The following is a 22,657-nucleotide window of genomic DNA, read 5'->3' as shown; positions in this document are numbered from 1 at the left end:
ACTGAACTGCAGAAAGCCAGAATAAGAGGGGGGATAGCTAATCCTGTTGAAGACTACGCTTCTGGCCACCTCCATCTTGCAGCATGTAGAAGAGAGTAGACTGAAGTCCTCCAAGTAGCATCGCATAGCATAACCCTAACCGATGATCCTCCCCTCGTCGCCCTGTGAGAGAGCGATCACCGGTTGTATCTGGCACTTGGAAGGGTGTGTCTTATTAAGTATCCGGTTCTAGTTGTCATAAGGTCAAGGTACAACTCCAAGTCGTCCTGTTACCGAAGATCACAGCTATTCGAATAGATTAACTTCCCTGCAGGGGTTCACCACATAACCCAACACGCTCGATCCCATTTGGCCGGACACACTTTTCTGGGTCATGCCCGGCCTCGGAATATCAACACATCGCAGCCCTACTTAGGCACAATAGAGAGGTCAGCACGCCGGTCTAAATCCTATGGCGCAGGGGTCTGGGCCCATCGCCCTTTGCACACCTGCACGTTGCGAACGCGGCCGGAAGCAGACCTAGCCTAGTAGGCGTTCCAGTCCAATCCGGCGCGCGCCACTCAGTCGCGACGTCACGAAGTCTTTGGCTGATACCACGACGTCGAGTGCCCATAACTGTCCCCGCGTAGATGGTTAGTGCGTATAGGCCAGTAGCCAGACTTGGATCAAATACCAAGATCTCGTCAAGCGTGTTAAGTATCCGCGAACGCCGACCAGGGCCAGGCCCACCTCTCTCCTAGGTGGTCTCAACCTACCCCGTCGCTTCGCCACAAAGTAACAGTCGGGGGCCGTCGGGAACTCAGGCCCACCACTACCTGGATGGAGCCACCTGCCCCTTCAGCCCCCATCTCCAAACAGTATCACCGGTAATGTAACAGTGTAAAGTATATAGCATATGCCCGTGATCACCTCCCAAAGTGATCACGGCCCAGTAGTATAGCATGGCAGACGGACAAGAGTGTAGGGCCACTGATGAAACACTAGCATCCTATACTAAGCAGTAGGATAACAGGTAAATGTAACAATAGTAGTAGCAAGGACAGGCTATGCAGCAGTATAGGATTAACGGAAAGCAGTAACATGCTACACTACTCTAATGCAAGCAGTATAGAGGAGAGTAGGCGATATCTGGTGATCAAGGGGGGGGCTTGCCTGATTGCTCTGGCAAGAGAGAGGGGTCGTCAACACCGTAGTCATACTGGGTAGCAGCGGCGTTGGTCTCGGTGTCTAGCGAGAGAAGAGGGGGAAGAAACAATAAATAATAAGCAAACAGATGCATAGCGATGCATGACATGACAAGGCGTGATGCTAGGTGTGCCCTAACGCGGTATGAGGTGGTACCGGTGAAGCGGGGGAACATCCGGGAAAATATCCCCGGTGTTTCGCGTTTTCGGACCGATGAACCGGAGGGGGAAAGTTACGTGTTCGCTATGCTAGGGATGCGTGGCGGATGAACTGGCTGCATATCCGGGTTCATCTCGTCGTTCTGAGCAACTTTCATGTACAAAGTTTTTTCATCCGAGCTACGGATTATTTTCTATGATTTTCTTTAAAGTCTAAATTGTTTTTCTGAAATTCTATATAGTTAATTTAATTCAAAATTATATTAAATACTATATGCTATGGGTACTCAGAAGTGTACACAGGGATATGACTATTTGACTAACAGGTGGGCCCTGCTGACTGCCTAGCCAACAGTCAACAGTCAACTTGTTGACTGGTTTGACTGGTCCAACTGACATGTGGGGGCCACATGTCATAGACTGCTAGTTAAACTATTTTACTAACTAGATTTATTTAGTAGTGGGACCCATATGTTAGTGGACCCTTTTGTTAATTAAAGTTTTTAAATAGTTTTAGTTAATCTAATTAAGTAGTGGGGCCTACTGTCAGGGGCATGTTTTAAGTGAAGGGTTATTTGGGTGCTGGGGGTCCACATGTTATTGTCTACTTAGTTAACAGGTTTATTAAATAGTGGGAATTAGCAGGGATGACCCACTGGTCAATGACATAGTGGGTTGATTAGCATGGTAATTAAGCGCTAATCGCAGTTCCACGTCAGCAGGGTAACGACGTTGAGGCAGAGCGCACCGGCGACGACCGTGCGCTCGCCTCCGGCAAAAATTCTAGCGGTGGTCGTCATGGATCGGACGAGGGCCTCGCCACACACACACTGGAGCTCCTAGCAGGAGCTGGGACGGTCGGAATCGACCACCACGTCAGCGTCGAGTGGTGGCAGAAGCACGGCCTCATCGACAGGGCGTCTACGAGGCACGGCGAAGAGAGGGGAGAGGCCAGGGGGAGCCGAAGGCTCACATCATTGCAGAGGAGGGCTCGGGGAGGCCGGAGGAACCCTGCCGGCGAGGTCCGGCGGCCGGATGGGCCGGCAGGTGCGAGGCCGAGTAGAAGGCTTGGGGGACGCAGCGCGGGGATGACGTCCTCAGCATGGGGCGAGGAGGAGGAAGCCATGGCTCGCGAGGCGGTGGTGAGCTTCGGCAGGGCGTGGCGATGACGGCGGCGGCCAGTGGTGTTGCAGGCGTTGCGCGAGGAAGACGAAGAAGCTGCAGGGCAGAGGCGGCGGTCCTCGCGCACGGGCGCGCTCGTCGGGGCTACGGGGAGTAGCACCGGACGCGGCCGGGATGATGAGGCGCCGACGAGGGGGGGAAAGGGCTCCGGCGCGATGGTCGCGGGGGGGAAGGACGGAGGCGCGGCGGGGCGCGGGGTTCGGGCGCCTCCGAGCGGCGGCGGCGTCGAGCGCCCCGATCCAATTCTGGATCGTGGGAGGGGGAGGACGAGGTGGGGGTGTGCGGCTGCTAGTGGGGGGGTCGGGGGTTAGGGTTACGGGTGTGGGAGAGGTGGCCTTGTAGGCCAGAGAGGGGGTGCGGTTCGGCCGGTTGGCTAGCTGGGCCGCACGGCTAACTGGGCCAAGGCACAGTCGGGAGGGGGGTTATTTTCCTTTTATTTTAGTAATTTTACTTTATTGTTTTATCATTATGCTCATTTAATTTTGTTTTACAAAATATATACAAAAGCACCTAAATTAGTGGGACTAGTTTTACCACTGCCACAAAAAGTCCACACCTAATTAAAATAGTTTAATACTCTATAAATTATGAAAGCCATTTATTAAAATGTTTAAGCTACTGTTTTATTTATTTTAGAGCCTTTAACCACTTTATCAAAGTTTGGTTTCTCTGCCAGAATTACCTATGCAATATTTGGATTACTCCAAACATTTTAGTTTTAATATTTGAAAACTTTTATTGTTTGCCTCTATTTTGAATTTGAATTTGAATCGGTTTTGAACTAACGCGAGATTAGCGACAATAACGGAGGTGACGTGGCGTTATTAGCAGAGGTTACTGTAGCTTGATTATCCGGGCGTCACAATTCTCCTCCACTACAAGAAATCTCGTCCCGAGATTTAAGAGGTAGAGAAGGGGGAAAGGTCTAGTTACGAAATCCTAACGGATCTTCTCGAAGAAGTTAATCCCTTTCGTTGATGTCTTCAATTCATTATTCCAGTGCATCATGATGAAGTTGTCCTCCTTTCTTCAGGATCTTCACCGGACTTACGAAAGGATAAGAGGGAGAAAACTCTATAAAGATGGATTCTAACAAAATTGAGCATCGGACGGTTAACTCAGGGGAAGAAGCATAAGTATCTCTCGAATTGAAACTTGAGAAAATATCGAGACCAAAGTAAGGGGGTATCATGATAAATTTTGAGCGGGCAGGCAATCATTCAATGCCTGAAACAAAGTGTGAAAGGGGTCCAGAGCAACGGGAATAAGTATTGCGTCTGATACCAGAATAGATTACTAGGATAGTGAACCCGTGAAATACATACGAAGTCAAGCGCGAGGAATAACTTTGGAAACCGGGGGTGTACAGGAGAGTCAGGTTTCGATCCTGTGGAACTGTGGGTTATGGGCCCACCATGTGGGATAAAAGTAGGAGGAGCGGTGACATCTTGCATGGTCATGATAGCAAGGCATGTCAGAGGGTAGCCTGTCGATTATGTCGGCAACAACGTCGGTACCAAGGGCGACGGATGAAGAGAACCATTTTCCTGCTCGTTGAAACGAGGCGGACCAATAGGCAAAGTTCTCGTCCATCGGTGGCTACCGGGAAGTCATCAACAATAGTAACAGGGTCTTACCGACACGGTTGGGCACCTATGTGTTTACATAAGCAGTAGAATATTGCTGCTTAGATCATATAGATCACCGGAAAGGCTAAACAAACCAATGTGAAGGAAATGTGAGCATCAAATTAACAGAACAATGGAAAGGAAAATGTGTTTAAACACATATTTCAAGGGTATATCCTCCCCAAGGACAAGCAGAGCATGATATCCATGTCAGGATATAATGTAGAAAACTCTTTAGGTAGGGGAGAGAATTTTTCATGACATTACCCAAACAGTGATGTTTGGATAATTGAGCAGGAAACATTTAGCACTGGGCTTCAAAAGTTCCTGTTGAAAATCGGAGCACCATAGACATGCTTCGAGATAGCATTGACATGGTCAACAGGTGAAGATCAGACTTTGGAAACAAAAAGGATCCATCAAGAACAACTTATAGAATAAGTCTTACAATTTCCTCATGGAAGAATGGCCAATATTGCTAAAAGGAAGAACTATAACAATAGGGCCTCCGGCCAGGTGGGCTAGGTATGACACCACCTTATCGGGTCATACAAAGACCAACATTATAACTCTTGGAAATATGTTCCAACCATCATATCTGACCGAGATTCAGATTTGATTGGTGTCAGGATACCTCAGACTCAGGATGCCTGAGAAGAAAAGGTGCAATACAACTTGACGAGATGACATTGTGAGATTCTCAGAAATGATCTATGGAAGTGAGCTCTGAAACAAGAGTTCATCAGTAAACCAAGGAGATGAGGAGGAGGTGGCTGGTGGACTTGGCGACAACTCATCGAGATCCCCAAAATGATGGGTTTCCACAATTATGTGAACAGGGAGATAACATTTGTCAGATCAAATGATATAATGATGTATGCCCGAGGAGAACATCCACAATTAAACATTGATCAAAACGTGTACCTGGAAGGATGGACTAAGTAGCCCGATCGATGTTAGGATGGTGATTCATTAACCAATAGACTAAGAATCAAGCTATCAACCATTAACTCCAAGCAATAGGGTTGTTAGAATTTTTGAAACTACACATAAAAGTTAAATGGCTCGTATCCCGGTTAGAAACAACACGAGGACCAAGATATGAACGGAGATGACGGGAAGTATTACTATATCAAGAATTCTTAAGAGGTGGTGAAATTCTAACAAAATTCTTGACATAAAAGATGGTAATACTTCATGGTAGAACATAATACGTGCTGGATTGCAAGTTGCATCCATAGCATGTATAAGTTTGTGTTGGGGAAGGCAAGAATGTTGTCGATGATAACACAATCATCGAGGGGCAAGGATGGTATTTCCCATCCTGAATTTGATTGATATCCTGGAAGAACTCAAAATGTTGATGATGATCACGACAATTTTGTCGAGAGGCTCCACAAAGAAGCAATCGAACAGCGACTGCTCAAGCAGAAGGACTGTTGCAGCAAAAGATTATTAGAACTACGGATACAACACCAACTAGGAATCAAGCTTGCCATTCGAGGTGAAACGATAAGACAAGGATGATCGACATAAGCTTAGCTCATCGTCGAAAGTTGTGCTCCGGGAAGAAGGACCAGGTAGCATAGTTAAAAGTTTGCCGATGATGATATAGCCGATAAGGCTAGGAATGACTTGAAGGATTATTAAACTCGTAAGCAACAAGAATTACTTAGAGTTATTGAATCAGAGTGCGGAATCGATTCATTTATCGGTGTCCTCGAGTGACTAATAACTCAGAACCTGGGGGGATCTGAGATCGATGAGAAGCAATACTAGATGAAGACTCGCGGGAAGTAACACAGTTCTTGAGATACCAACGGGTAATACTCGAAGGTAGAACATGATAGAAGTAGAACCGGGCCATTGACCTATGAAGTAGATACTTCAACCTTGCCAAAAATTAGACGAGGCACTGGAATGAATTCCCATCAGATATATCAAATCAGGACAGTATGGTTGGAACCATAGCTGTAAGGAATCAATTTCAAGAATACCAAAAGAATCATGCATCTGGATAATCATTTTGCAAGAAGCTTCCGAGATGGTCTACATCATTTTCATGGGCATGAACACAAAGTTCAAGGTCGACTCCCACTTCTCCAATGCATAACCAATCATTCACTTCTCACTTCGAGGAAGTTGTAGTGTTGAAATTTTATCTGACAAATTACCAGAGTGTATGACTCGCGAAAACTTTCGAGTTCAAACATATTAAGGAAGGCATAGGTTCAACCCGTCAGGGTATCGTGGAAATATATGCCACAATCTTCAATAGTAAATACCACCAGCTCGAAAGCTGAGCATGGTTGAGAAAGCAGAGGATACAATTTACCAAAGGCATTATGTATCTGAGGGAAGGCTCACAAGTTTATTTAATATGAAGGACACTGTTGGATAAAATCCAACAAAGGATCTGCCGGTCCATAATGGAGCTGATGTGAGCATCGGCACACGGTCAGTGGACAAAACAAAGCAAGGGCTTTGGATTATAGAAACAACTGACTAATTCAAAGCTCAAGGCAAAGGAATTAAGATTTCCAAATCAAAGGATCAGAAGCAAACGCTCTGATTAATGATGGATAAGTTGAGTAAGCATAGGGGTAAAATCGACAAAATTTTGATTGGTCGAGATCCAGCTCATGTTTAAGACAATGTCTAAGCCGAACGGATGAACTCTAGGATCTGATTGAGGATTGCGAGCATTCGCAACATATTGAATGAATGTACTCAAGATGTTAGTGACAAAGGCTGCCAATAAGGTTACTATACTTATGGGGTTAACCATAATGTAAGCAAGCAAGAATTTCAAGAGCAATATGCTGCCAAGGATTTTCGGAATATCGAATATTAATTCGAAGAACTTAGTGAAACACATAAACAACTGGGGATGGGCGGATACTCGGTAAGTGCGAGGAATTATCCGTTGGGGTGTTCATGTGGGTAATGAACTGCAAGGAAGTAGGTACAAAGTATTCTTGGAACAATAGAGAGAATTTTCGGGGTATCTTGTAATAAAAAGATCAATGGGATTGAAAGGACAAGTGTATGTAGTTATCCATAATAATATAACAGTGGTAGGGAATTTGCAAAGGTGGTGGGCACAACATTGGAGATTATCTTTGGAATCTTCTGGTGCAGCAGACGATCATCTAAAATGAAGGGACTCTCCAGCAGGAAGTGGTAACGAGAACCTAGAGTTAGATTTTAGTAAATTCATTTAACCCGAATAGAAGAGAGATCAGAGTCCCAGAGTATAGGTCGAGGAATAAAAGATCCTAATACCACCCAATGGCGACGTGGGCCCATGGGCCACGCAGCCATGTTAGTAAAACAATTTTCATCGACTAGACTCAACTTCGACCAAGGAGTTTGGAAGGGGGATTCCTACAGGCAGTCGGCTCTGATACCAACTTGTGACGCCCCCGTCTCAATCGTACACTAATCATACACGCAAACGTGTACGATCAAGATCAGGGACTCACGGGAAGATATCACAACACAACTCTACAAATAAAATAAGTCATGCAAGCATCATATTACAAGCCAGGGGCCTCGAAGGCTCGAATACAAGAGCTCGATCATAGACGATTCAGCGGAAGCAACAATACCTGAGTACAGACATAAGTTAAACAAGTGTGCCTTAAGAAGGCTAGCACAAACTGGGATACAGATCGAAAGAGGCGTAGGCCTCCTGCCTGGGATCCTCCTAACTACTCCTGGTCGCCGTCAGCGGGCTGCACGTAGTAGTAGGCACCTCCTGAGTAGTAGTAGTCGTCGACGACGGTGGTGTCTGGATCCTGGGCTCCAACATCTGGTTGCGACAACCAGGTAGAAGGGATAGGGGGAAAAGAGGGAGAAAGCAACCGTGAGTACTCATCCAAAGTACTCGCAAGCAAGGAGCTACACTACATATGCATGGGTAAATGTGTAAAGGGCCATATTGGTGGACTGAACTACAGAAAGCCAGAATAAGAGGGGGGATAGCTAATCCTGTCGACGACTATGCTTCTGGCCACCTCCATCTTGCAGCATGTAGAAGAGAGTAGACTGAAGTCCTCCAAGTAGCATCGCATAGCAAAACCCTAACCGATGATCCTCCCCTCGTCGCCCTGTGAGAGAGCGATCACCGGTTGTATCTGGCACTTGGAAGGGTGTGTTTTATTAAGTATCCGGTTCTAGTTGTCATAAGGTCAAGGTACAACTCCAAGTCGTCCTGTTACCGAAGATCACGGCTATTCGAATAGATTAACTTCCCTGCAGGGGTGCACCACATAACCCAACATGCTCGATCCCATTTGGCCGGACACACTTTTCTGGGTCATGCCCGGCCTCGGAAGATCAACACGTCGCAGCCCTACTTAGGCACAACAGAGAGGTCAGCACGCCGGTCTAAATCCTATGGTGCAGGGGTCTGGGCCCATCGCCCTTTGCACACCTGCATGTTGCGAACGCGGCCGGAAGCAGACCTAGCCTAGTAGGCGTTCCAGTCCAATCCGGCGCGCGCCACTCAGTCGCTGACGTCACGAAGGCTTCGGCTGATACCACGACGTCGAGTGCCCATAACTGTCCCCGCGTAGATGGTTAGTGCGTATAGGCCAGTAGCCAGACTCAGATCAAATACCAAGATCTCGTTAAGCGTGTTAAGTATCCGCGAACGCCGACCAGGGCCAGGCCCACCTCTCTCCTAGGTGGTCTCAACCTGCCCCGTCGCTTCGCCACAAAGTAACAGTCGGGGGCCGTCGGGAACTCAGGCCCACCACTACCTGGATGGAGCCACCTGCCCCTTCAGCCCCCATCTCCAAACAGTATCACCGGTAATGTAACAGTGTAAAGTATATAGCATATGCCCGTGATCACCTCCCAAAGTGACCACGGCCCAGTAGTATAGCATGGCAGACGGACAAGAGTGTAGGGCCACTGATGAAACACTAGCATCCTATACTAAGCAGTAGGATAATAGGTAAAGGTAACAACAGTAGTAGCAAGGATAGGCTATGCAGCAGTATAGGATTAACGGAAAGCAGTAACATGCTACACTACTCTAATGCAAGCAGTATAGAGGAGAGTAGGCGATATCTGGTGATCAAGGGGGGGCTTGCCTGATTGCTCTGGCAAGAGAGAGGGGTCGTCAACACCGTAGTCGTACTGGGTAGCAGCGGCGTCGGTCTCGGTGTCTAGCGAGAGAAGAGGGGGAAGAAACAATAAATAATAAGCAAACAGATGCATAGCGATGCATGACATGACAAGGCGTGATGCTAGGTGTGCCCTAACGCGGTATGAGGTGGTACCGGTGAAGCGGGGGAACATCCGGGAAAATATCCCCGGTGTTTCGTGTTTTCGGACCGATGAACCGGAGGGGGAAAGTTACGTGTTCGCTATGCTAGGGATGCATGGCGGATGAACGGGTTGCGTATCCGGGTTCATCTCGTCGTTCTGAGAAACTTTCATGTACAAAGTTTTTTCATCCGAGCTACGGATTATTTTCTATGATTTTTTTTAAAGTCTAAATTGTTTTTCTGAAATTCTATAGTTAATTTAATTTGAAATTATATTAAATACTATATGCTACGGGTACTCAGAAGTGTACACAGGGATATGACTATTTGACTAACAGGTGGGCCCTGCTGACTGCCTAGCCAATAGTCAACAGTCAACTTCTTGACTGGTTTGACTGGTCCAACTGACATGTGGGGGCCACATGTCCTAGACTGCTAGTTAAACTATTTTACTAACTAGATTTATTTAGTAGTGGGACCCATATGTTAGTGGACCCTTTTGTTAATCAAAGTTTTTAAATAGTTTTAGTTAATCTAATTAAGTAGTGGGGCCTACTGTCAGGGGCATGTTTTAAGTGAAGGGTTATTTGGGTGCTGGGGGTCCACATGTTATTCTCTACTTAGTTAACAGGTTTATTAAATAGTGGGAATTAGTAGGGATGACCCACTAGACAATGACATAGTGGGTTGATTAGCATGGTAATTAAGCGCTAATCGCAGTTCCACGTCAGCAGGGTAACGACGTTGAGGCAGAGCGCACCGGCGACGACCGTGCGCTCGCCTCCGGCGAACATTCTAGCGGTGGTCGTCATGGATCGGACGAGGGCCTCGCCACACACACACTGGAGCTCCTAGCAGGAGCTGGGACGGTCGGAATCGACCACCACGTCGGCGTCGAGTGGTGGCAGAGGCACGGCCTCATCGACAGGGCGTCTACGAGGCACGGCGAAGAGAGGGGAGAGGCCAGGGGGAGCCGAAGGCTCACATCGTTGCAGAGGAGGGCTCGGGGAGGCCGGAGGAACCCTGCCGGCGAGGTTCGGTGGCCGAATGGGCCGGCAGGTGCGAGGCCGAGTAGAAGGCTTGGGGGACGCAGCGCGGGGATGACGTCCTCAGCATGGGGCGAGGAGGAGGAAGCCATGGCTCGCGAGGCGGTGGTGAGCTTCAGTGGGGCGTGGCGATGACGGCGGCGGACAGTGGTGTTGCAGGCGTTGCGCGAGGAAGACGAAGAAGCTGCAGGGCGGAGGCGGCGGTCCTCGCGCACGGGCGCGCTCGTCGGGGCTATGGGGAGTAGCACCGGACGCGGCCGGGATGATGAGGCGCCGACGAGGGGGGGGGGAAGGGCTCCGGCGCGATGGTCGTGGGGGGAAGGACGGAGGCACGGCGGGGCGCGGGCTTCGGGCGCCTCCGAGCGGCGGCGGCATCGAGCGCCCCGATCCAATTCTGGATCGGGGGAGGGGGAGGATGAGGTGGGGGTGAGCGGCTGCTAGTGGGGGGGTCAGGGGTTAGGGTTACGGGTGTGGGAGAGGTGGCCTTGTACGCCAGAGAGGGGGTGCGGTTGGGCCGGTTGGCTAGCTGGGCCGCACGGCTAACTGGGCCAAGGCCCAGTCGGGAGGGGGGGTTGTTTTCCTTTTATTTTAGTAATTTTACTTTATTGTTTTATCATTATGCTCATTTAATTTTGTTTTACAAAATATATACAAAAGCACCTAAATTAGTAGGACTAGTTTTACCACTGCCACAAAAAGTCCACACCTAATTAAAATAGTTTAATACTCTATAAATATGAAAGCCATTTATTAAAATGTTTAAGCTACTGTTTTATTTATTTTAGAGCCTTTAAGCACTTTATCAAAGTTTGGTTTCTCTGCCACAATTACCTATGCAATATTTGGATTACTCCAAACATTTTAGTTTTAATATTTGAAAACTTTTATTGTTTGCCTCTATTCTGAATTTGAATTTGAATCGGTTTCGAACTAACGCGAGATTAGCGACAATAACAGAGGTGACGTGGCGTTATTAGCAGAGGTTACTTTAGCTTGATTATCGGGCGTCACAGCTTGCAGAGAATACCTTGCTGAAAACCGCTTATCATTTCCTTCTGCTCCTCGTTAGGTTCGACACTCTTACTTATCGAAAGGACTATGATAGATCCCCTATACTTTTGGGTCATCAATGTGTGAATACATAGACAAACAGAGTGTCCCTAGTATGCCTCTACTTGACTAGCTCGTTAATCAAAGATGGTTAAGTTTCCTAGCCATGGACATGTGTTGTCATTTGATGAACAGGATCACATCATTAGAGAATGATGTGATGGACAAGACTCGTCTGTTAGCTTAGCACTATGATCGTTTCCTTTATTGCTATTGCTTTCTTCATGACTTATACATGTTCCTATGACTATGAGATTATGCAACTCCCAAATACCGGAGGAACACTCAGTGTGCTATCAAATGTCACAACATAACTGGGTGATTATAAAGATGCTCTACAGGTGTCTCCGATGGTGTTTGTTGAGTTGGCATAGATCAAGATTAGGATTTGTCACTCCGTGTTTCGGAGTGGTATCGCTGGGCCCTCTCGGTAATGCACATCACTATGAGCCTTTCAAGCAATGTGTCTAATGAGTTAGCCACGGGATGATGCATACAGAACGAGCAAAGAGACTTGCCAGTAACGAGATTGAACTAGGTACGATGATACCGACGATCGAATCTCGGGCAAGTAACATACCGGTAACAAAGGGAACAATGTATGTTGTTATGCGGTTTGACCGATAAAGATCTTTGTAGAATATGTAGGAGCCAATATGAGCATCCAGGTACCGCTATTGGTTATTGACCGGAGATGTGTCTCGGTCATGTCTACATAGTTCTCGAACCCGTAGGGTCCGCACGCTTAATGTTCGATGACGATTTGTGTTATGAGTTATGTGATTTGATGTACCAAAGATTGTTCGGAGTCCTGGATGAGATCACGGACATGACGAGGAGTCTCTAAATTGTCGAGACATAAAGATTGATATATTGCAAGGTTACATTCGGACACCAGAAGTGTTTCGGGTGGTTTCGGATACAACCGGACTGCCGGAGGGTTTACCGGAACCCCCCGGGAAGTAATGGGCCTTAGTGGGCCTTAGGGGAGAGAGAGGGCAGCAGCCAGGAGGTGGCGCCCCCCCCAAGGGGAGTATGAATAGGACTAGGGGAGGGGGCACGGCCCCTCTTTCCCTCTCCCTCTCCCTCTCCTTCCTTCTTCTCCTACTTGGACTAGGAAAGGGGAGGACCGATTCCCACTTGGAGTAGGATTCCCCCCTTGGGAGCTCCCCTTGTGGTCGGCCGGCCTCCTCCTCCCCTCCTTTATATACGGGGGAGGGGGCACCCCATAGACACACAAGTTGATCTTTAGTCGTGTGTGGTGCCCCCCTCCACAGTTTTACACCTCGGTCATATTGTCGTAGTGCTTAGGCGAAGCCGTGCGTCGGTAACTCCATCATCACCGTCAACACGCCGTCGTGCTGAGGAACTCACCCTCTTCCTCGGCTGGATCAAGAGTACGAGGGACGTCACCGAGCTAGACGTGTGTAGATCTCGGAGGTGCCGTGCGTTCGATACTTGATCGGTTGGATCGCGAAGACGTTCGACTACATCAACCGCGTTACTAAACGCTTCCGCTTTCGGTCTACGAGGGTACATAGACACACTCTCCCCTCTCGTTGCTATGCATCTCCTAGATAGATCTTGCGTGGTCGTAGGAAAATTTTGAAATACTGTGTTCCCCAACATTTGGCTCCTCTAGTAGGACTTGGGGGAGAGGATGACGAGACCTGGATGCGGCTTGGACAATGCAAGGGTTGGATGCTGCTGTGGCCGAAGAATCTTCTTCGTGTGGAGGAGGCCGAGAGCACACCAACCAAAGCATCACATCAGCAAGGTATGAACACCACCCCTCCTATGCAATTACCAACGCCTGATCTCGTGCCGATTGATAGCGGCAGACCATGCAAGGAAGGGGGTTCAATAGTGGATGATGGAATCACCCCCCGTGGAACAAGAAATGTCTGATGAGATGGAGGAGGAGGACCCTCTTTGGTTCCTCAATACCGGCGCCTATGACGTCGTGATACGTCTCCAGCATATCTATAATTTATGAAGTATTCATGCTACTGTATTATCATTCTTGGATGTTTTACAATCATTTATAGCAACTTTATATCATTTTTTGGGACTAACCTATTGACATAGTGCCTAGTGTCAGTTGCTGTTTTTGCTTGTTTTTTACATCGTAAAAAATCAATACCAAATGGAATCCAAATGCAGAGAAACTTTTGGAGATTTTTTTTTGGACTAGAAGACACCCGGTGGGCCAAATAAGTACCAGAGGGGAACTCCGAGTGGAGCACAACCCACCAGCGCGCGCCTGGTGTGACGCCCCGAGACCGTTGCGCCAGGTGTCTTCCAGTTATTCGATGTTGTTGACTTGTTATTCGCTTGCGTGTTGCACCTTACCATGTCATCATCCGCATTGCATCATCATGTTTTCAAACTTGCATCCGTCCCGGTCTCCTTGTTCTCTCTATTGTTCGTTCTGAGCTCAACCACACTTGCACACGCCCGCGGCCCCTCCGAAATAGTATTTTATAAGTGGCCGGAAAATGTTCTCGGAATGGGATGAAAGTTGGCGTGCGGTGTTGTTTTGTTGTCAGTAGGCCGCCTGCCAAGTTTCATCGCATTCGGAGCTCGTTTGATAGCCCAACCGTTAAACTATAGCGGCAATATAGCCCGTCTAACGTCAGACGTTTTCGGTCTCCGGAAACCTTGCCGGGCTGCATTTCTGTCTCACTCTTCTCGGCCTGAGACCTCTCCTACACAGCCCACAAACCCCACCTAGTTCCCCCTTTGTCCGGAGCCGCACGATCATGATCGGAGGCTCCGAAACGCTCCAGAAACCCCTCCTAACCCTAATCCTAACCCCCCCCCTTCCTATTTAAACCTCTCCCCTTGCCATTTTGGGCACTAGCCATCCTCCTCCTCATTTTCCGCGCCGCCACCCACCTCCATTTCTGCGCCAGACCACCTCCCCGTTGCCACTTGGTGCCGTCCCACGTGCCAGCGCCGCCGCCAGCGGCCTCCTCACCCTATCCGCAGCTGCCACGTGCCCCCCTGCCCACTTCCAACGCCGTGACCCGCCGCGGCCCGCAACCGGACCGCCCGGGCCAAATCGGGCCCGAACCGCCCACCCAGTGCCCCTGGCTCCCGCGCCTCTCTCTCCAGCGCGCAGAGCCGCCGCTGGCCGGTTCCTCGCCGGAGCCGCACCCCGCAAGACCTCAACCCCGCCGGACTTCTACCACGCCGTCGGCGACCGCGGCAACTGAGGGAGTCCTGGATTAGGGGGTCCTCGGACAGCCGGACTATATCCTTTGGTCGGACTGTTGGACTAGAATATACAAGATTGAAGACTTCGTCCCGTGTCCGGGTGGGACTCTCCTTTGCATGGAAGGCAAGCTTGGCAATTCGGATATGTAGATCTCCTCCCTTGTAACCGACTCTGTGTAACCCTAGCCCCCTCCGTGTCTATATAAACCGGAGGGTTTAGTCCCTAGGACAACAACAATCATAATCATAGGCTAGCTTCTAGGGTTTAGCCTCTACGATCTCGTGGTAGATCAACTCTTGTAATACTCATATCATCAAGATCAATCAAGCAGGACGTAGGGTATTACCTCCATCGAGAGGGCCCGAACCTGGGTAAACATTGTGTCCCCTGCCTCCTGTTACCATCCGCCTTAGACGCATAGTTCGGGACCCCCTACCCGAGATCCGCCGGTTTTGACACCGACATTGGTGCTTTCATTGAGAGCTCCACTATGTCGTCACCATAAGGCTTGATTTCTCCTTCGATCATCGGCAACGATGCGATCCAGGGTGAGGTTTTTCTTCCCGGACAGATCTTCGTATTCGGCGGCTTCGTACTGCGGGCCAACTCGCTTGGCCATCTGGAGCAGATCAAGAGGTACGCCCCTGGCCATCAGGTCAGGTTTGGAAGCTTGAACTATACTGCCGACATCCGCGGAGACTTGATCTTCGACGGATTCGAGCCCATGTCAGGTGCGCCGCACAGTCATGACGAGCATGACTTAGCTCTGCCGTCGGACGGTGTTCGGGAGATCACACCTGTGGCTACTCTGGCCCTTAATCCGGAGCATATCGTGCCATCCGAGGATGGGTGGATGGACCCCGCCATGGAGGCCGCACACTTAGCGGCGATAGAGCCGAATACTGACTTCACTTCCTATGAGACCTGTGTTGCCGGACCCTTGGATTCGTCCCTGGCCACAGGCTCTGAACCACCTGCGTCCGTGCCTATCAAATCTGATTGGGCACCGATCATGGAGTTTACCTCCGCGGATATCTTTCAGCACTCGCCCTTGGGCGACGTGCTAAATTCATTGAGGTCTCTCTCCTTGTCAGGAGACCCTTGGCCGAACTATGTTCGGCTTGAGTGGGAAGCGGACGACGAAGAAATTCATTCCCCACCCACCACCCACTTAATATCCACTGTCGACGACCTAACCGACATGCTTGATTTCGACTCCGAAGACATCGACGGTATGGACGACGATGTAGGAGAGGAACAGGAACCACCGCCCATAGGACGTTGGACAACCACTTCATCACACGATATATACATGGTGGATACACCCAAAGAAAACAATGACGAGGAACGGAAGGATACAGCGGAGGCTAATTCCCTCGAGAAGCAACCAAAGCGACGACATAGGCGCCGCTCCAAATCCCGCCTCGGCAAAAACAGCGATAACAGTGCAAGAAAGAATAATACCCCGGTCGACTCCAAAGCAAGCGACGGCCACATGGACCCAGCGACAGAGCAGGATGAACCAGCGGATGGCGAACATAGTACAGAGCCACTGTCCGATCACGGTGACGCCAAGGGTAAAGCTCATCAACCTGTCTCCGAAGAGGAGAACAGTCCGGACGACGATGCACACATCATCCCGGAAAGGAACTTAGAGCAAGAGGACCTCCGTGGAAGGCTTATTGCCACCGCGAGGAGTCTGAAGAAGCAGAAGCAAAGGCTTAAGGCCGTGCAAAATACATTCAACAATAGATGGAACAAAGTTCTCGACACTGAAGAAAAGTACGGGGGCAGCCGCCACACAAAGAGCTATCCAAAGCGCAAGTTGTTGCCCGAATTCGATGACGAGGCCTTAGAGCCTATACAACCGAAAAATAAAACGGCGGATCAGCCGGATCGACCACCCCATGGCTGCGATAGGGCGGCTAACGATGTCGCACATAAGTCTGCACACGATTTACGTGAGGACTTGCACCAAAAAGGCAGTATGACCAGGTCCATCTACGGATCTAGGAAGCGCGCTCCGACACAGAATCAAAACCGAACACTACAACCGTCAGAATGCCATGACACATCCAAATACAGGGATGCCACGCACACCCTATGCTTCACCGATGAGGTCCTGGATCACGAATTTCCAGAAGGATTCAAACCCGTGAGCATAGAGGCATACGACGGAATGACAGACCCTGAGGTCTGGATTGAGGACTTTATCCTTCATATCCACATGGCTAGCGGAGATGATCTCCACGCCATCAAATACTTACCCCTCTAGTTGAAAGGACCATCTCGGCACTGGCTGAAGAGCCTCCCCTAAAACTCAATTGGAAGTTGGGAAGAGCTCGAAGATGCTTTTAGGGCTAATTTTCAAGGGACCTATGTCTGACCTCCGGATGCAGACGATCTAAGTCATATAATTCAACAGCCCGGAGAGTCAGCCCGAAAGCTTTGGAACAGATTCCTCACTAAGAAGAATCAAATTGTCGACTGCCCGGACGCCGAGGCCTTAGTGGCTTTCAAACACAGTGTCCGGGGCGAATGGCTCGACAGACACCTCGGCCAGGAAAAATCATGGACAATGGCAGCCCTAACAAGCCTTATGACCCGCTTTTGCGCGGGCGAAGACAGCTGGCTGGCCCGTAGCGGCACCAGCGACCCAGGCACATTCAAAGTCAGGGATGGCAATGGAAAACCACGACGAAATAAAAGCAAGCGTCGAAACAATGAAGACAGCCCAGACAACACGGCGGTAAACGCCGGATTCAGGGGCTCTCGACCCGATCAACGGAAAAAGCCATTCAAAGGCAGTAGAGATGGTCCGTCCAGCCTAAACAAGATTCTAGACATATTATGTCAGATTCATGGCACCTCCGACAAACCGGCAAATCAAACCAACAGAGAATGCTGGGTCTTCAAGCAGGCCGGCAAGCTAAATGCCGAACACAAGGGGAGGGAGACACCAAGCGAAGACGAGGATGAGCCTCGCCAGCCGAACACTGGGGGACAGAAAAAATTCCCACCAGAGGTCAAAACAGTGAACGTGATTCACGTAACAAAGAGGAGGAGCAAACGCGCACTCCGAGACGTATGCGCCGTGGAGCCCGTCACCCCCAAGTTCAACCCTTGGTCGGCCTGCCCGATCACTTTTGATCGCAAGGATCGCCCGACTAGTATCCGGCACGAAGGATCGGCTGCCTTGGTACTAGAACCAGTAATTGACGGATACCATCTCACCCAAGTCCTTATGGACAGCGGCAGTATTCTTAATCTGATATATCAGGACACAGTCCGCAAAATGGGGATAGAACCGACAAGAATCAGCCAAAGCAATACTACCTTTAAAGGAGTAATACCAGGCCCAGAGGCCCGCTACACGGGCTCTCTAGTACTAGAGGTTGTATTCGGTTCTCCCGACAACTTCCGAAGTGAAAAGTTAACCTTCGACATCGCTCCATTCCGAAGCGGCTATCAAGCACTACTCGGAAGAACGACATTCGCTCGTTTTAATGCAATACCACATTACGCTTACCTTAAACTTAAGATGCCCGGTCCACGTGGCATCATCATAGTTAGTAGAAACATAGAACGTCCCTTACATGCGGAAGAACGTGTGGTGGCTTTAGCAGCCAAACACTAAACGCCCTCTCCAACCAGAATAAATGATCGGTCGTCAAGACCACAGACACGGCTAGACGAGTCCGGTGCATATCTAGCTGTAACAGCTTAGATAAACCTAAGACTGGGTTGATGGATATACCCCCATAGGTGGTGCTAGGAGCTTCCCACATATGATCATCGTGCTACACCCTTCCAGGATACGGCACAACGGAGACACAGGAGGAGACGTGCAGCAGGGCCCCGTCCAAAGGTTTCTTTTTAGATTAAGACCCGGTGTAAACCTTTTTTACTGTCTCTTGTTGCTTCACACCCTCAGGATACTCAACATAACCAAGAGGGATGCTGGCGTTTTTGACATTTCGTCACGTCAGACTAATGCAAGTACCTGGAAATTTAGGACTTATTATCGAGGGCGTTACTCAGCCTAGTATACATTGTAAAGACTGAATACCTTAGGGAGTGTTCGGCGTCGCGAGTTTGGCCTTATATGCATCAGCTCCGAATCATGTCTTTGGTCAATAGTTGGGTTTGCCCGGCTCCCGTGTTTTGCTACCTTACGTTCCGCTCTATCGGCTAAGGTGGCACCGGGAGAACTACTACGATTGTGCCCTGGTTCATCTAGATGAGCACCTCGGTAGAGAAAGCCAAAAACTGACTGTCATGATAAAGTGCAAGACTGGTCAACCACTCGAGGACTCAGTGGAATCTTCGCAATTCCTCCGCATTAACGAAGGACCGGTTTCCCGGTCATGTATGTACGCGCACCGTATTCGGATAAGCGTGGAAGTACCAGGGGCTATATAGTAGCCCCACTGTCAAACTCCTATGGCTAAGTGAAAGTGTTAAAGCAATATAGTTCGATTGCCTCGTTCGCCGCGCTATCACCTCCTTAATGGACCAAGACGTTGGATCAAGTGTGAATACGCGCTTTTCCGAACACCCCCGCATTATATGCATGGGGCTGAAGCCGACGACTGCAAACTTTCAGGTTATCTACATACATAAAACGGCCGCACATGAGGCATCATAATACTTTCAGGCAAAAGTATAAACACAGCCTTTTATAAGCCAAATAGCATTGTTTTTACAAATTGGGATACATGTCACTCGAACATAATACTCTTCGAGCACTGAGCCTCTATTAGATGAGCGCCTTCTAGGACTTCTTTAAAATAGTGCTCGGACGAGACCTGGCCTATTGCCGGACCCCGGGTTGCAATAGCAGTGGCCTCCATCTCTGCCCAGTATGTCTTAACATGGGCAAGACCCATCCGTGCACCCTCTATGCACGCCTACCTCTTTACACCGTCGATATGCGGCACAGCACCAAGGAATCGTTGCACTAAACCAAAATAACTATTCGGCCTTGGTCCTTCCGGCCAAAGATGATCCACGACAGACCTCATGGCAAGCCCGGACAACCAATGGAGCTCAGCCCACTCGGCCATTTTCTCATTTAACAGCAGCGGTCGCGTTGGAGCACTCAACTGCGACCATAACAACTTCTCCACTTCGTGATCTTTTTGATCTTTGAAAAATGCAGTCGCATCAGCAGCACTCATTGCCAGGTCTGAATACGCGTCTGCAGCACTCCGTAATTGATCCAGAGGGGCATACTTTGGATCTCCAAACTTCGTCCGCAACAAAAAGGGCTTCCCAGCCGTGATATCTCCGGCTTGACGAAGCTCCTCCTTCGCTGCTCTGATTTTAGAGCGGGTCTCCTTGGCTGCTACCATGGCTTTCTCCAGGTCCGCTGCTTTCGCTTGGCTTTCCTTTCCAAGAAGCTCACACCGGTGGGCGGCATCCTTCAGCTCAACGGCCATCTTGGCTATTTTATCTTCGCTTTGGCGATGAGCAGCCCGTTCGGCTCTTAACTCTTCGGTCACCTTTAGGGCGGCCGCATCACTTCTCCTGGCTTGTTCCTTGGCTCGGGCAAGCTCTGCTCGAAGGGTATCCACGGCGGCAGCTCCACCTGCAGTCACAACATGTTATAGATACTAGCATCATGCTCCTCTTAATATCTGTTGACCACCGGAGAATACATACCATGTGCCTCGTCAAGCCGCTTGTTCACAAGCACGATGTCGGCATCTGCCGTATCAAGCTGCCACCTTAGTTCGGCAAACTCACCAGTCCGGCCAGCCACCGGACACTCGGCCACCTACACATGTGAGCAGCATGATCATTACCTGGGACTATGATCCTCTGTTTGTCGCCTCTGGACAGCAACCAGAGTCTTAGGGGCTACTATCTGTATAGAGCACACCTGGCGTGTGCGGTACCGTCAAAAAAATTTATATATTACTTTGCGTACCTCAAAGCCTCTTAGCAGGCTCGTAAAAGCTTCATGCAACCCACTTTTGGCGGATGAGATCCTCTCAGCCACCGTACCCATTAAAGTACAATGCTCCTCCGAGATAGCCGCTTGCTCCAGAAGACCCATCAGTACATCCCATTGTGCACCGGACAATCCCAGACTCTTTCTGCTGCTCTCCTTAGGAGCCGAATACTCCGGACTTCGGGTGGCCGAAGGGTTACCTTCTAGCCCTGGCGGATCAGGAGAAATCCTCTGTGATGACACCTCAGGGTCGTCCACCCCAGGAGACTGGGAGACAGGGGGAGGCGTTTCGCTCTCCATCATCTCCGGAAGAAGATCCCCCGAAGACAAACTCTATCGAGAAGGGCTACGATCCGTACTGCAAGACATATGTCTCGGTTATTATCCTTGGAGATAAAGTAGGATATATTTATCAAAAGTACTCTGGTTCACTTACAGCTCGGTGGAGGGCTGATCCCCTTGCGGGCACTGTGCGGCAAGGATGCCCTCTGGGGCAGGGCCCCCTGGCGAAAGATTCTTCCCTCGTTTGGAAACCCTCGTTTCCAAGTCCTTAGAGGCGGTCCTCTTCTTTCCTTGGGGAGAGGGAACTTTAGATTCTTCTCCCCGGTTATCCTCCTTCACGGAGACACTAATTCCCCCGGTTTGGATGAGTAATGTGTGAGGCCCGCTTTCGGCTTCCTTATCCCTCCCTTTATCTTCCCTTGATGGCACTTGGTAAGGCGCGAGCTCAAGCATCCTGGCTAGTACAGGATCCGGTGAGCCTTCGGGAAGGGGGGCCGAACACCTGATCATCTTCGCCTTTCTTATCCAGTCCTGGCCAAGATCGATTCTTTCAGAATGATGTTATGACAAATGAAAAGACGACATGTTTGGCCGCAGAATTACTTACATGGGTATCTGGACGATTGCAGTTTAGACCCGCATCCTCGGTGGTGTCCGGACACTTTATTCGTGATCCGAAGAACAATCCATACATCCCTTCGAGTGTCATGCCGAAGAGTTGCTGAATAGTTCGCGGTCCTTCTGGGTTGAACTCCCACATACGGAGAGATCGGCGTTGGCATGGCAGGACCCGACAAACTAGCATAGCTTGCATTACCTTGACGAGACTGATGTCCCTCTTGAGGAGATCTCGGATGCGACTTTGCAATGTCGACACGTCATTAACTGGCCCCCAGTCCAGCCCCTTGTTGACCCATGACGCCAGTTGTGGCGGGGGGGCCGAATGGAAGGCGGGGGCAGCTACCCACTTAGTACTTCGGGGAGCTGTCATGTAAAACCACTCTCGCTGCCATAAGTTGGACACCTCTGGGAAGGAACCCTTTGGCCATGGAGCATCGACGCCTTTGCTTATTGTGGCACCTCCGCATTCTGCGGGTCGCCCATTGATCATCTTCGGCTTCACATTGAAGGTATTGAGCCAATAGCCGAAGTGTGGGGTGATGCGGAGGAAGGCCTCACACACGACGATAAACGACGAGATGTGAAGGATGGAATCCGGGGCTAGATCATGGAAATCGAGCCCGTAATAGAACATAAGCCCTTTGATAAAGGGATCAAGACTAAAGCCTAGCCCTCGGAGGAAGTGGGAAACAAATACGACACTCTCGTTGGGTTCGGGAGTGGGGATGACCTACCCTTGAGTAGGCAGCATGTGCAAGATTTTAGCGGTCAGGTACCTGGCTTCCCTTAGCTTCTTGATGTCCCCCTCTGTGACAGAGGAGGCCATCCACCGACCTTTAAGGTTGGATCCGGACATGGTTGAAGGTCCGAAGCGCTTAGCCTGAGCCTTGGGTGTTGGAACTCGAGGTGGGGGAGGGGAAGGATTGAGCGCGAGAAGAAAAGGACAGGCCTTGGCCCCTTTATAAAGAGGGCGAATATCAAGCGTCCTCC

Source organism: Triticum urartu, chromosome 5A (genome assembly GCF_056163025.1).
Source record: "Triticum urartu cultivar PI428250 chromosome 5A, HENAU_Tu73, whole genome shotgun sequence".
In the NCBI taxonomy this organism is placed as follows: domain Eukaryota; kingdom Viridiplantae; phylum Streptophyta; class Magnoliopsida; order Poales; family Poaceae; genus Triticum; species Triticum urartu.
Note: the sequence above shows the minus strand (reverse complement) of the source record.